This window comes from Nannospalax galili, unplaced genomic scaffold (genome assembly GCF_000622305.1).
Source record: "Nannospalax galili isolate Female #2095 unplaced genomic scaffold, S.galili_v1.0 scaffold380, whole genome shotgun sequence".
NCBI classification, from domain to species: domain Eukaryota; kingdom Metazoa; phylum Chordata; class Mammalia; order Rodentia; family Spalacidae; genus Nannospalax; species Nannospalax galili.
Window position 1 is genome coordinate 5,685,873 of NW_008348568.1, and position 16,628 is coordinate 5,702,500.

Genomic DNA, 16,628 nt, shown 5'->3' on the forward strand with positions numbered 1-16,628 from the left:
TTCTTCTAACTAAATAAATTAATTAATTAAATAAATAAATAAATCTAAAAACTGTTAGATAGTTAGCACTGGGAGCTTTATTGTATTTCCTGCTCACTCCTGGCCTAAGTCAGCCAGTTCCTCTGAAAGGGACCAAGGGACTCTCTCCTCTCTTCTACTGAGAAGAGAAGGAACACTTCCTTGGGTGAGGATGATGTAGGCATCACCTCTTTTGTAGATGGCTGCTGTGGATTCTGTTCCCTTCACACATTCTCCTTATTTCTGTGATCTGAAGTCCCTGCCCATTTGCCTGCCACCTTTTACTCTGCCCTGAGATCTTTGTTCACCCTCTTCTCCATAGCTGTAATCCCTGAGTGTACCTGAACTCCATACCATACCCAGATGTCTGCTCATCACTATCCTATTCCCTTTCTTCTGCCTCCTCTGTCTCATATTTGCTTCCACTCCCATGCAATTGCCCAGCATCCTTTCCTCTCTACTCACCTAGTCACTTGCACATAACACACACACACACACACACACACACACACACACACACCCCAAGGTCCCAAATGATGACAGTCGCATTTCCAAGTTTTCCTAACACTCTAAGTTCCATTAGTCTTCCACATACTCCCAGGGGCCAGGGGCCTGTGGACTCTTAGTTCACATTTATCATTCTTACTAGGCTTTGTAGTCTACTACTATTCAAGGACAGTGGAATCTTGCTTCCTCTGAATCCCTAGAGCCTATCATCTGAGCTAGAAGGTAGGGAACACCTATAAAGACTTATCTAAGGAGTGGAATGAAAGCTCAGTGGGTAAATGAGCTTTCAAAACTGAGGACATGGGTTTGATTTAAAAAAAAACTCATGTTTAAAAAAATAAACAGGTATGGCTGTGTTCATTTGTAATCCTAGCACTGGTGGAGCAGAGACAGGTCAATTCCTAGAGCTCGTTAGTCAGTCTAACCTACTTGGCAATTTCTAGGTCAGTGACAAGCCCTATCTCACAAAGCAAGGTGGACAGCATCCAAGGTGGACCTCTGTTCTCAACAAGCACATGTGCACACACATACACTAAAAAAGACTTGTCCAAACTCCTCCATCCTGTAGGGCCCCAGAATCACTTTGAATGTCAGAGCCCATGTTGTATATGTAGTATGCCATCACATCATCATGAATTATATTTACAGAAGGCTAAGGTGAGAGCTATGTCTATTAGTAATGGGAATTATTTTTCCTTGATGTATCATTCACATCACTTTTAAACATGCCAAGGCCTAGGATGGCTGCATCTAGCTCTCATTTCAGAGTAGAAAGACATAGGAAGCCACGTGCTACTTGGAAGGTGGTAGGGCTCTTAGTTCAACAAATGAATCATAGATGAGCCTAAGGTTTCTTTCAGTCCAGTGTATTGTAATCAGGTGTCCCATCAGACCCCTGAACTGATACCCACTGTGATCGTGAGGCTCTGATTTAGTGTCTAGCTATGTCGTGACCTACACGTTTCTTTAGAGGCAGAGGGCAGCCAAGACCTGGCTTCCCAACTTAGTTCTGGCTACCGACTCTTTCTGAATTTCCTCTTCTGTATTTCTTGAACACCAGCCTATGAAAAGCCGTTGATACTTTTCCTTTCCCCTCTAGCTGCCTGGTGAGTTTAAGACTTTAGTACAAAGAGGTGGTGGTTTGAATGAGAAGTTTCCCCCCTAGGCTCTAAGTCAGCACTTTGTCAGCTAGTGACTCTACTTGGAAGGACCATGGAACCTTTAGGATGTGTGGCCATGCTGAAAGAAGCATGGTCCTGGGGGAAGGCTTTGAGAGTTCATGACTGGCCCCACTTCCAGTCCCTCTCACTCTGCTCCATGTGCTTGAAGATGAGATTGCACAGCTTTCCGCTCCAGCTGCCCCTGCCAACACTTCTTCCATCAAATAAGCTTTTCCTTCTATAAGCTGCCTTGATCATAGTGTTTTATCACAGCAACAGAAGGATAACTAATACAAAGTAAGACTACATTGCTGGAATTGCAGGCTGTTTTACTATTATGTGTTAACTGGGATAAGTTTGCTAATCCCCGTTAGCTGTTTCTTCAAGGATGATAAAAGTATAAATATCTCTTGGTCTTATATGGTTTGATGAAAGTTATATAAGGCCACATTCGGCTTCACAAATGTTATTGCTACATATTTAAACACTCTTAGGGGCTACAATATTAATGTGTTAGAAATATTTATATATCGGGAGGAATAATAGCATAGATCAAAAGTTAAAAACCGGTGACTCCTGGGAACTAGCCAGCCAGTAAATGTGTTTAATTTGGCCTGTATGGTGTTTTCATGTATTAGGGCCAGCATTTAAAAATAAAGATATTTTCTATTTTAAAAGAAAGTAAAAATAAAAACAGAATTCCAGTGTCTCCTGAAAAGTAGAGTTTTGGCAACAGGGGCTTTGTTCTCCTAAGCACCAAACTTGACAGGCACGGAGTAGACCTGCCCTTTCAGGTAAGACATGATCTGTGTAGCTTTCTGCCAGCCCCAGCTCTCATAGGAAAGTGTGAATCACATGCCTGCTTCACTCATTTCAATCACTTGGTATAGGTCCAGGCACTGATTTTCTTGTGACCTGCCTGGTGAGGCTGAAATAGTTTAAATGAGAAAAATTCTAGGTTGGAATTCTGTGTTTTTCATTAAATGCCTATATAACTGTGGAGAAATAGTTACTCTGTCTGAAACTCTTAATCACCACAGTTTTGATATGAGCATATTAAAATAATCTGACATGAATTTTTGTGGATTGTAAATAATATTGATACAATGTCAGAGAAACATACATATATATTAGACATATATATGCATATATATATACATATAGTCATTAAAAGATACCATGTTATTTGAATTGGACTCCGTATCAGAAGAAAATTCTGGTAAAAGGAAGGTAATAGCAACAGTGGAAATGTAGACAGTGGGGAAGGACATTTTCAGAGTAATGTCAATACAAACAGCATAAGCTATGTTAAAAATAATTTACTTGCTACTAAAATATCAATGACTAATACAAATAAATAATAGTCTATCATAATAGCCAGATTGTCTTTGTTGGTCTTCAGCGGTCAGTCTGTGATTACAGAGTGTGTGTGTGTGTGTGTGTGTGTGTGTGTGTCTGTGTCTGTGTCTGTGTCTGTGTCTGTGTCTGTTAATTTCTCCCTCAGGTCTTTGTGTTTTCTCTATACGTGTGCTCTTCACCTGGCCAAAACTCTGTGTACCTCAACATTTAGCATACAGTTTGAATGTCTGTCTTCTGTCAAATCCTCCCTGCCATTCTTGTGCTAGGTTATCTGACTCCTCCTCTCTGCCTCCACAGAACCTGAAACTCCCCTCATCATTAACAACAATTCCACGAACAGTAACTTTTCATACTTGCGTATTTCATTCCATATTGTGAAGCCTTCCAGAGCAAGGATGATGTCTGAAGGGTAAAATTATGTGTCAAACTGGTTAGACCATGGTAACAAGATTTTTTTGCCAGTAATTATTTTACTTGTTGCCATGAAGATACTTTTTATTAGATTAATGTACTTTGAATAAAACAGAAGCCTCTCCAAGTAAGGGTAGGCCTCACCCAGCCGGTTGGCGGCCTTAATAGAAAGATTGGCCTTCCTTAGGAAGAAGGATTTCTGACTAATATAACACTCTACTAACCTGTGTTTCCCCCACAACTGGTACCTACAGCAGGTATTTACTTAGGAACTAAGGAACAAAGTTATAAAAGAATTATGCTATGAAAAAAATCTAATTGTTTGAAAGGTTACATAGCATTTTTAAATTATTAGAGAAACTTCATTTTACAGTAAACAGTGATTAACACAGAGACCCAAAGCTGGTCAAGGTATAGAAAAAAGAAACTGTGGAGTGCTCAAGTCCTAAATAGGGCAAATATATCACACTCCCTTCTCCCAAGGCACAGGGATCATTGCAAAAGAGAGGGCAGAAAGACTGTAAGAGCCAGAGGCACCGATAACTACAAGGAAACAGTGTTTCCCAGACATAATGGGGCAATTGCACATATGAACTCACAGCTGTTGTAACAGCATGCATAAATTCTCTTCCAACTTTAACAATCTACAGTTACTCCCATTCATCTACTTAAATCACTGAACAACCATTTCAGATTTTGCCTTACATGAGAACTAAGTGTATGATTTTTCTGCTCTTGCTCTGAAACTGAGCAAGTCTGTTAAGGGAAACTGTAAGTATATCCATTCCAGTACCGGCAGAGGGCCTGATACTTTGTAGATGCTCAATAAATATTTCAACTACATTGGATTACACTGAATTGAATTATTTTTGCCATCCATCTCTAAGTGTCCCAAAAGGATCTTCCATACCTCTCAGGTCTACTAATAAATAATGAGCTGCCTAACTCATTTGTCATATTTTTCATAATTGTTTTTAATGCATTGTATTGATTTTTACATAACATTTTTAATAAAAATCCTTTCTGGAGACTCTCAGTACCAACCACCAGTAATATTAAAATATTATAAATGGGGGCTGATTTAAGAGTAATTTTTTAACTAATTGAATAATGACCAAATTAGTGAAAAACATCAGAACGTCTAAATTGAAAAGTTCAGACTTCAAAAAGGAAATGCACTAACTTAGTTTCCATTTGTTTGTTATATAACTGTTCAAAAATATCGCACTATTTCATGGCACTTAAACAACTCGAGCTGCATAAGATATTGGTGCTCATCAATCCCTTTCCATGAACCAAAACAACTAGGATCTATGGTTAGTAATAGCCAACACTACATCATTAAACTATGCAGTAGGCACATTATATGTTTTCAATATGTGAATCCATTGATCATATTAATCCTAAGAGCCTATCAGGTAATGTTATTTTCCTCATTAAAGATAGTAGACACTGAAGATAACTAGGTTAGGCAGCCCGTCCATGGTCAGACAGCTCAGCTACGTAGTTCATAAGGCCAACTCTAAAATGGTCCAGGTGAGCCCAGAATCTATGTCTCTTACACCTAGATCTCTCTAGCTCATTCATTTTCACAAGAAACCTCCATGCAAAGGTCTTTGACTATGTGTCTGGAAGACATTTTCCCCTAAACCGAGGAGCTTGGGAATATCTGAGGGGTAGGCTCTTCCCTTTTAGCTTCTTACACAGATGAAATGCAAAATCTGTCCTTAGCTCTCCATCTGCCATGCTTGTGAGGGTTTTGTTGTTTTTGCAGTCACAAGCAGAGCCCTGAGTCCAGCCAGTATGACCACACTGAAAACACAGGAACAGCAGAGGGAGGCCAGGTCAGATTTCTAACAAGAGACACCAACATGTGGACTCCAGAACTCCACATACTCAGGGTCTCTGATTGAAGCTCAGACTCAAATGATTTGGCAATTTTAATTCAAAGGAATTTTAGTCCTTTTGTGAAATAGTAAAGGCAGTAATTAAAAAAAAAAGAGATTTTAGGACCAAGGGCCACTCCATCTCTCTGAGACTATTGAAACTCTCAAATATTTCCCAGCAAGATTCATTTGTTCAAGCTATTAATATACTTTATTATTTTTCCACTATGGCAAGAATCTAGCTATTCCCTTGGTTGATATTTCTCTTACATGGAAAAAAGGAATCTTTATCATTTCAGGAATCAAAAATCCTACATTCTCTCAGATGAACATTAAAAAGGAAGCCAAAGCAGACTTTGCTGTATTAAAGATCTAGACAGGAAACGTCAATTAAATCATGGGTCTATTGTTTCATCTATAAAACTGAATTGAAAATCAGAAAAGAAGCTTCCTTTTGCAACACATGTAGACTATTACAGAGCTCTAGAACTGGTCGAATATAGAGAAAAATGTCTGTGAGATGCTTAACCATAAGTGACACATCTACAATGCAACCTCTACACATAGGATGAACGCATCTCTCAACTCTTAACAAAGAAGCTTCCTTGTGCAGCAGATGGTGACCAACACAGAAATCCACAATTGACCAATATGCAGTAAACAAGAGACCTCAGAGTGTTTACCCATAAATAGCACACCTATTTCAAACCTCTGCCTCCCAAAGTTGAGGGATCATTGCCGAAGAGGAGGTGGAAAGATTGTAAGATCAGAGGGGGTGAATGACCACAGTTCTCCACACAGCTGGGAAGTTACTCATATGAACTCACAGCAATGGTGACCGCATGCACAAGTCCTATGCAAGCTCAAACCAGACAAAATCCCAGCACAGACAAGGAGAAGAGGGTAAGAAATCCCGACCCAACCTAAGGAACTTTTGGCAATTGATGGCTGTTGGGGAGGGATGAGACAATGTCTTCCAGAGATGGTACTCTTGATGGGCTCAGTGGATGGATCCACACTGAAGGACTTTGGGGACACAAACCAGACTCGATAAGTCATATTATATATGAGAGAGTACATTAAATTTAGTGGGGGGGCAGTGGGGAGAAGTGCAGATAGGGAAGGGGATCTAAATATCATCAAACTATGTTGTAAGAAAACCTTAAAAATGCAATAAAAATGAAAAGTATTTTAAAAACCAGGAAAGACAAATTTATATAACTGCCTATTCAATTGATCCTAAATAACAGAAGTATATAAAGTACTCAGAATGAGTGATCTTTGTTTACTTTCAAAATTGCGTTGACATTGAAACAAAGAACACAAATATAATTATAACCTGGATTTTTCTTTTTAATTTTCCTAACACTCTATCTGAAATGTGTCTTCTTATTACTACTTTTACTCTGCTAGGATGCAAGTTCCCTGAAGCTATCAAAGTCACTACTGAAACACTATAATCTAGACATTGGGCATAGTAGACCCTCAAACAAATGACCGAATGAATGAATGAATGAATGAATGAATGAATGAATAAAGATCAAAGGTTTCCTCTGCCTTCTGCTTCGCCTCATATAGCCAAGAAACTTTCAGTAATAGGATGGTGGGTTTTTTGTTATCTCAGTTAGAAATCTGCCTCCAGATATGTGTGACCTGTGGTAAGCATCGCTCTCTTCATGTCCCTGTTGTAGGGGAAAAAAATGCTCAGGAGATATTGATGATACCTTGATAAGACAGAGCATCTTTTGAATGAAACAATGAGTGAGAAAGATCCCTGAAGGTCCTGGGACAGAGCAGGGTGAAACAGGATGGTGGGGGAGGCCAAGCAGAAGGAGGAGAAAGGAAGCCACCATCTCCCCTTGTCTCCAACTGAAGGCCCCAATTTGTGTTGTTGTTGCCACCTCCCTTATCAGGAGAAGCTCAGTCTTGTGTTCTAAGACTGACTTTCACCTCATCAGGACAGAGGCCTGTACATCCCAACTGTACTGGACACTCCTCAGAGTCCCACTAACAACCTCAACCCAAGGCAAGCTATAGTTCTCCAGGATCCGTTACTACCCCTCATCCCCAGAAAGGAATCCTTGACACAGAGAATCAGGGTCTTGTCAAAGCCAGGCGCACGGGGTTTTAAAATTCCCCAGTGTTATTCTCAGGACTCATTTGCCCTTTCACTGGCCTGGTGTCTCCCTTTGCCCATTGATACTTGGCTTGGCTGGGGCCTCCACTGTGTCACAAGTCAGGGCGTCCTGACCTAGCAGTCACCATGGCATCCCAAGAACTCTACCAGGCCCATCTGTGACCTCCTGGGGCAGTGTAGGTTTCTAACTAACTCTCTGTGGGTCAGACGAGAAGCCTAACTCACGAAGAAAGCTTCAGGACAATGCCTGCAGCCCTGACCCCTGGAGAGAGTCAACTGCAATGTATACATTTACCTGGCTCCCAGAGAAACCTCATTCTACAGGCAGGAAGGAGGACTATTGCAGCGGCAGTACAGGCTGAGGTGCGGGTCAGGGGAAGAAGTACAGGGAGACCCGGCAGGAGAGGAACATACTGCTGGAAGGGAGATGGAACGCTTGTGCAAAGAGAACAAGGCAGAAAAGATGTGCAAGACACTGAGGCTTCCAAGATTCAGCCAGATGATTCCAATTCCAACTCCTCTATCTCTAGCACCATCTTCTTGCACTGCCCTCTCAGAGCACACTGTCTGAGCTCCTCGTTCCTCCCCAATGCCTTACCCAAGTTGCATTCCTCTGCCAGCATGCCCAGCATTAATACGTCCTCTCTTTGCCAAAGAGCTCCATGCAGGTCCAGGCCTTGGCAGCTCTTACCACTAATAACTGTTAGCAGGCAAAGGCACGTGCCCAATTAAAAAATGGCTTTCATTCCAAGAAGGATACCTGGCAAAGTCCCAAACACTTCAAATGCTTCTCCCCTCACTCCTCCACCCCAGCTTTGATGCTCTGATTATCCTTATTGTCAGATCAATAGTCCATCTGCTCCTTGGAGTAGTCTAAGCTGTCCTGTGTTAAATTAAAACAGATAGGATCAATCCGCGGTTAATTTCTCCCAACCAAACAATTTATCTCTCTTTTGGATGCTCTTGGAGGGTGAATTATATAATCCTGACACACCATTAGGGCTCTCTGACCAAAGAAAGCCCCGCTACAATGCCTGCCTGCTCTCTTTATTAGCAGCTCAACAGTGTGACAAAGGCAGAGATTTATCTTGGTGTTATGCAGACCCAGCTTGAACCCTGCAGTGTCTGCCAGGGCTTTGCCAAGGGAAAAGAATCTGGAATATCAGTGCATGTTAATTATCATGGAGGAGGAGCTGAATCCAAATTTGATAAGCTGAACATAAGCTCTTATTTCTGAAGACTCAATTGTACCACTAAAGAGCGATTTTTCTCTGCTTAATGTAAAAGCTAAGACATATGGTACAAAAATGTCAAAGGAAACATGGGATTTAATTCGAAGCTGAAACAAACTAGGGTGGGAGATGTGGGAGATGAATTTTGCTGATACTTACATATGATAACTTATTTAATTCTGAATGAGGTGAAAAATGGGGCCTGTGCATGGAAGAAGTGTCCCTGAAAACATTATTTGGAGTTTCTGGATCCAGTTGGGCCTCAATCAGATGTCCTGGATTTTCTATTAGAGAAAAAGCTCTTTTCATTAAGGGAGACAGAGGTAAGATTTTATGATGTCAAACAGGAAAGAGTACTATAAGGTGCAATGATATAATTCATAGAAGCGAGAATTAAGAACCATTAGAACCAGTCTGCCATGACCCTGAGGCCAGGATAAAAGCTATCTGGTGAAGAACATGGCTCACAAGACATCCCAAGGAATTGGAGTCTCATTCTTATCCATCTTCTAATAGTAAAATATCCTTAAGCAATCAACTTTGGAAGAAGTTCAACAGTGAAAATGACAGCAGCTCTGTTATGTAGAAAGAAAGAGAAGGAAGCAGAGAACGATGGCGTGGATTAGAACCAGAAGCAGCAGGAAACCAAAGCGTATCGAACAAAAGTACTCAAAGATGCTTCTAGGGTACACAGTTTTACTCTCGTCAGTTGAGTCACTAGGAAAACAGAGCCACATTATGTTAACAGAGGGAATGCAACAAGGGGAGTTAGCTTAAAAGTTCTTGGAGCTGAGTGTGCTGTTTTATGCTTATAATTCCAGCATCCAGAAGACTAAACAGGAGTATCACAAGTTCAAGTGCAACTGAGGCTTTGTAGCAAGACCCTGTCTCAAAAAAAATCAAAATGTACTTAAAGTACTGATAGTCAAACATCTAAGACTATGGAGACAGGAGTGATGGTTCAATGGATGGGAGCACTGGCTGCTCTTGCAGAGGACCCAGGTTCAAATCCCAGCACCCACAAGGTGGCTAACAACGGTTGTCATTAGTAGCTCCAGTTCCAGGGGATCTGACGCCCTCTTCTGAATGTGCAGACAATACACTCATACACATAAAATAAAAATAATACATAAAATATTTAAAATACAAATGAGACTGATCAGATAATACTACGAAAATACTTCAGGGAAAAAGAGTTACCTTGAGACTGAGTAAAAAGAAGTTAGGTTTATCAGAAGCAAGAATCTCTGAGAAGTGGTTCCAAAGACCAAGACCTAGACCTTCTGAGGATGGGAAGTTGCCAAGCCTCGAGATCTTGCAGGAAGAGTCTTATACAACTGAGCTCCAATCTTCTGAGAAAGGATGTTCCCTGGTTTCCTCTGGCAATGAGAATAGAAATGTTGAGAGAAGCTAGAAACTAGACTCCATTGCTGCTAATAGTATGAAGGGCTGTCACTAAGTATCACCTACAGCAACCTCAGCATGCAGAAGGAAGGGCATCCCCTCTTGCCCTCTGCTTCCTCTCAAGTATCCCAATAAGCAGAAATTAACAGAGAGTCACTAGCACAGCAGGAGAATCTATAGAGTCTTGTCCCATAGAGTTGCAATGCAGAATACTGAAACATGGATTTGGAGCTGAGACATAATAGCTTCAAAACCAGCATATACTTTCCCACTCAAAGTAGCCTTCAAGAGAAGTTACATAATTCTTATGAGAACCATTGCATCTGATATAATAACAGTAATAGCAATAGCTGATATTTACTGAATATGTGACCTGTGCACAGTATAGTTTACTAATCCTTGCTCCCAATGCAGAAACCATCAGTATCTTACACTGTATGGATAAGAAAACTGAGGTTGGTATCTTTTCAAAGTCTCAAGGTTATAATCCCTGAGGCCTCTGTTCTCTATATGTAATCATTACATAAAACTGTTCTAATTCACCTCTTCTAAGACTTTCCAAAGTACCATTCATGCTGAATCTAATTCCCTCCTCTCCATGTTGCTCCTGTTCCCACAGTGGGTACTGTGCCTAGCATACTTCACTTAGTTAGATATAGTCTACACAGCCTTTGACTGATAATCCAGGTCCTTCAGGCTCCCTCCAAATACAGAGGCTACGACTTGTCTGCACAAACTCCTTGAGTAATACTCTTGAGGTTTTTATTTTGTGAAACCATCTTTGTCTCCATCCCTGTTCACTATACATTAAGTGATCTGAAATGTACATGGGTTATGGTCAATGAACATGTATATTTGAGCTTGAAAATGTTAAAGAGCCAGGCAAGTCTCTTCTGCTTTGAGTATTAGCAAAACCAATGACCCTGGGTTTTCTAAATTATTGTATCTAGCTGGTATGCTCTCAGATAGACCAGAGGGCATACCCTCTCAACCTTGAAACAAGTAATGAATCATAGATCAACTCTACTAAACTCCAAAAGGAAGGAGTCCTTTTGACTCTATTTCTTTCTTAGACACATTATAAATCATAGATCTTCCTGAGATCAGAACTAGGGGGCTTAGGGGCTTGAGTGACTAATGTCAGGTTTAGCAATAGTGCAGGCATGGAGTAGAGCATATACCACGCATGCTTACAGAGTCCCAGCTTAGCCTGAGATGCCTAAGGTTTGGGCCATTTCCAATATTCTGGCACCATAGGCAAATATCTATTATACATGGTGAGCTGACCTCCAGATGAGCAATAAAATGACCATAAGAAAAACAGACCAATAGGTCACAGCCCACAACCAATTCATTCAAGGTCACAGAAACTAATACATCATTTAGACAAGTCATCTGACCTTTGTGCACCTCAGCCTGATCTTCCCCAGGACAATGTCCTGTTACTGATTATTGCTATGGGGAAAACCCTAGAGAATTTCAAACTAAGGATTAGAAGCCTGGGTTTCAGGCCTGTATCCATAGCCTGATGAAAGGCCCCTTGGCAGCTCTGAATTTTCAATAAAAACAAAGTCCTTGAACCAGTTTTAATCACTTGTGTTCTTTTCACTCCATTACCACAGAAGATGCAGATAGAAACGTCAATGTTTCCGTCTCTTACAAATAACACAAACACACACGCACAACCAACTTACTGCCTTTAATAATAACTATGAGTATGGAACTAATGGTGCAGTTATGGAAACTCAGAGCCTGGGGGAGCTCTTCCTAACAGAATGAGATAGTATGTCTTCCGCTCATAGAAGTTTTCAGCACTGAGGAAATACGGGACTTCAAGGAGAATCTCAAGATATGCATCCTGTTGTTGATTCCCCATTCCAATGTGTCATGTCTGGACATATCTCTGAGTCCACAGATGAATGTACCAGCTCCCTTGCATAAAAAATATATGGAACAGGGCTGGAGAGGTTGCTCAGTGGTTAAGAGCACTGGCTATTCTTTCAAAGGACTTGGGTTCAGTTCCCAACACCCACATAGCAGCTAACAACTTTCCATAACTCCAGTTCCAGGATATCTGACTTCTGGTATTCATAGGCATCGCATGACATGGGTACATTTACATACATGCAGAAAAAACACTCATACACATAAAATAAAAGTAAACAATTTTTAAATATATATGGAAATGTACGGCAAAAAATATGCAATAATCACTTGTTTAATAACATTTATTAAGTACGTAACTGAATATTACTTTTAATATCAGCAATCAAAAACATAGCCAGTGCTAAACCAAAAATCTTTGGCACTAACCATCAGTTTAGCTGGTTTTGGTTGTCTAATCATTTACTTGTAAGAGTTTGAATCATAATGAGCACAAAGAATGTGAGTGTTTTGGTTGCTTTCTTGTTTGCTGCAAAATAGCTGATGCCATTAGTGGTACAGCAAACATGATCAACTTCTGCCAGTTTCTTTCAATCCGTATCTGATCAAATCCAAATATTCTCCAGAAACCCAAGTTAGGTAATAACGTTGAGTATGTGGACCTAAAGGACAGAAACACAGTCAGCTTAGTTGTCACATCAACTCCTGGTCCTTGTAATAAGGGTAGAGCTGTCTGTGGAGCAAGTGGTACCCCTCATTCCCAACAAAGTAGGCAAAAATGACTGTGTATTTTTATAACCCCAAGACACAGTTACCTTTCTTCTTCCAACCAAAATAAGTCATATATTTACTCATTCAACAAAATTTTTGAGGGCCTGATATGTGCCAAGGACTATTCACACACATACAACCACTGAATGGGCTGACTAGACTCCAGTGGACCATTTACACAGAAGGGCATTTGGGTACAAACACCTGAATGAATAGCACTCAGCATGTATGGCAGAGTGCATAGAGTTTGGCGGGGGGGTGGATGGGGGACGGAGTCTGGATTTGAGTGGGAGATGTATTAAATTTTAAAAGCTCAATAAAAAATAAAACAAAAACCTTCCATCGTCAGGTCTCCCATGGCAGCATATAGTAGCATGTGCTTTAAGCAGCCTCTCATGCCACATTTTCGTCTGGTGAGCTATTTGCATTCTTTTCTAAACTGGAAGCCCCTCAACGGGAGGTCGCAAGATGAACTGTCTCTGCATCTTCTGTCTCCAGCATTAAACCTGATACATAGTGCAGTTCTTGCCTGAAGTGTCTATCAGTCTGATTTTATTTCTCCCATCTATGATTAGACTGACTGGCAATCTTTCTCATAGCTCCCTCAGAATCAGTAGCATCACTATAAAGCAGAAAAACTAATAATTTTGTAATTTTAGAGGCATATGGGCTTCATAGTTTTTATAGCCAGTTCACATCTTGTTTGACTCCATCTTCTCAGAGCATAGAAGAACAACTGGACAGAAAGAAAGTGGGGGCAGGATGTGACCATTTAGTTAAAAAAAGGGAGAGAGACAGAGAGACAAAGAGAGAGTGAATGGATGGTTACAGAGCATGAAAATCATTTCCCCTCCTCCAGTTGACTACTATGGTAAGCTATTTTCTTGGATAGAAACAGCTCCTTGTGCTGTCCTTTCTCAGAAGAAGACTGAAATCACCATGGCAATGAGACATGTAGGCCAGCTGGGAATGAAGATGAAGATGCAGGTGGCAATTAATCGGGTCAAAGGGTCTGCAAAAGAGAAGACGAGAGACTAAAGGCATGAGCATTGCTCAGGTTGGGCTCACGTTCCCACTTAGTAGAAGAGAAGGAGTCAGGACTGAGGCTGAGCTGACTAAACTGGCAGGTAGAGAATGCAAAGATTTTCAGTATCCAGATGTAATTCATCTTCAAAATACTGAATATACAAGCTACACAGACTTCTAGAGAAACTCCTGGTTTTGTCACTAAGGGATATATATTTTGTTTTTCTTTTCAGATAATTCTCACTAGACAAGGGTATTACTCAGCCTTCCAACTACTACGGCAAAATATCTGAGATAAACAACTTAAAATGAGGAAGGCTTCATTTTGACTCCTGGTCCAGAGGTTTCACTTCATGGTTGGTTGGTTCTTCTGGTTTAGGGGAAATGTAGAGGTTAGTACATCATGTCAGGAGCTCACAGAGGCTGCTAAACTCCTGAGTAACGAGGCAGACAGAGAAAGAGCCTGGAGTCACCATGCAGTCTACAGCATGCCCATAGAACATCACATCCCCAACTAGGCCCTACATTTTAAAGATTTCACCACCTCCCGATAGCACCATGGGGATCAAGGCTTTAACCTGGGAACCTTTGGGAAACACATCACATCCAAACCACAGCAACTGACAAGTATTACGTTCTCAACAACAGTCTGTAGATACTATGACACAGACTCAGAGAACAGTGACAGAGATTGAAGGCTAAAGGTACAGCTATCAGAGAAGGTGGATATTAAGTCATCAATGGTCTCACCCAGCTGTGAACTTAGTATGCTACAATACCATCCTGCCACAAAAGATATGCCCACTGGGGAAAGAGTGACATGAGTTATGGGGGTAACCAATTGCTTTCTGATTGGATCTGTGTCCTGTTCAACAGAAAGAAGTTTACACCTGGTGCTATAGACCTAGTCAAAGACCCATGGCTCTAGAGGTCATGGGCCCTAGGTATGAGCCTACTGATTTTGTTTTGCTAAATGGACAGGCAGTCAGACCATCTCCTAAAGATTAATTTTTATACCCACAGACTAATGATGCCTTCAGTTTTGTTCAGAGAAGCTCCCTTTTTTATCAAACAGATGGTTAATGCAGAGACTCATGGCTGGTCAAAGTTCTGAGAGTAAGTGACTATTCAGTGCTTGGTCCTCAATGTGACATCCATGGTACCCCTTCTAAGGCTCAGGGAACAGTCTGGAAGAGTGGGGTAGAAAGAATGTAAGAGCCGAATGATGAGGCAAAGGTCCATGGAATGTGGGCCTCACACAGCTGTTGTACTCATGAACTCAGGAGCCACACTTTAGTTCACAGAGCCTGCCCCAAGACAGGCCATCAACATTCAGTCATGGATGGGAACGGGGCTCATGGGGGTCCTTTCCCTCCCTGGGGAGCTATTGGCAATTGATGGCTGAAGGGTAAGGAGGAGTCATTGCCTTCAGTGCTATAACCACCAATGAATTGCGCATGGGTAAGTGAATACGTCCATACCCATGCCATAGGAGAGCCCTTCGTCAAGCTTCCTGGGTCACAAAATAAAAATAAAACCCAACAACTTGATAGAAGGAGGGGTGTTGTTAAGGGGTGGAGGTAGGAAAAGGGTATGAGAGGGTGGCAGTGAATGCAGCCAGAGTATATTATATACTTGTATGAAACTTTCAAAGATTAAATTAATAAAAATAAAAAATGAATAAATAAAAATGAGGGGAAAAAGAAAATGTTAGTATCTTCCCCATGAGAGCAGTTTGTAGGTGATAGAGCTAGAAAACATGTAGGACAGCCAAATTTCCACCCCACTCTCTTTATGACTGTCCCAAGGCAATCCACATGAACTCTTGTACTCAGTAAACATTACTGAGATATGGTTTTGTGAAACTCCGAGCTTGGGGAGCTTAAGAAGAGCAGCAAAACCATTGTTGCCCCTGCCTGCCTGATGGGTTAACGCATGCAGGACATTATCCTTCTCCTCCTTAATGATCAAACTCCCAGGCACTCCCATTCACAGAGAAAGATTGATACGATACATCTAAAAAAATTTAAAAAGCCTTCAATTGGCTGTCAGAACTTTAATTAAAACACTTATAGATCAACTTCACCACAGCAAATTGTCTGTGCCACTATTACTACAGCAAGATGGATATTCACTGGGAAAACAGACAGGAACTCTCCCCCGGACTAATGTGTCATTTCATAGCCATTGATTTTTTACTTTAAAAATTCTTCCCCGGCTCTTAGGAATTGGAACTTGTTCTAGGTGACTTGGTGGCAATGATACTTTTTTTTATTTTATGAAAGTAGAAAACCATTTCCTAAGCCCATTCATATTTTATCTTCACTGCCCTGACTCAAAACTAAACTGAAGGTGTGTGAGATTGTTGAGAGTCTCAGCAAGCAGCTCCTGCAGGCACTGGATGTCAGGAAGTGTTGTTGAGTAAGGAAAAAAGGAACAAACAATGAAAAGGAAAGTCCCAAAGATAAAAATGAACAGGAGAAAAATATTCCTAACAAGGTGACCAGTAAAATCTAAAAATAGACTAACTTTCAATTTCAAGTAAAAATTATTACAAATTTAGTGAGAAAAATTATTTTTAAAATCATTATTTAGCCTTTAATCCCAGCACACAGGAGGCAGGAGGTAGACAGGCAGATCCCTGACTGAGGCCAGCCTGGTCTACATAGAGAGTTCCAGGCCAGCTGGGACTGCAGGGAAACGCTGTCTCAAAAAAAAGTCATTTACTAATTCACTGTACAGAAGTTTATCAAATGCTTTTGGTTTGCTATGTACTAACTTACTACTTTCACATTATAAACTGAAGCACAAATTTTATCCACAAATTCATTTT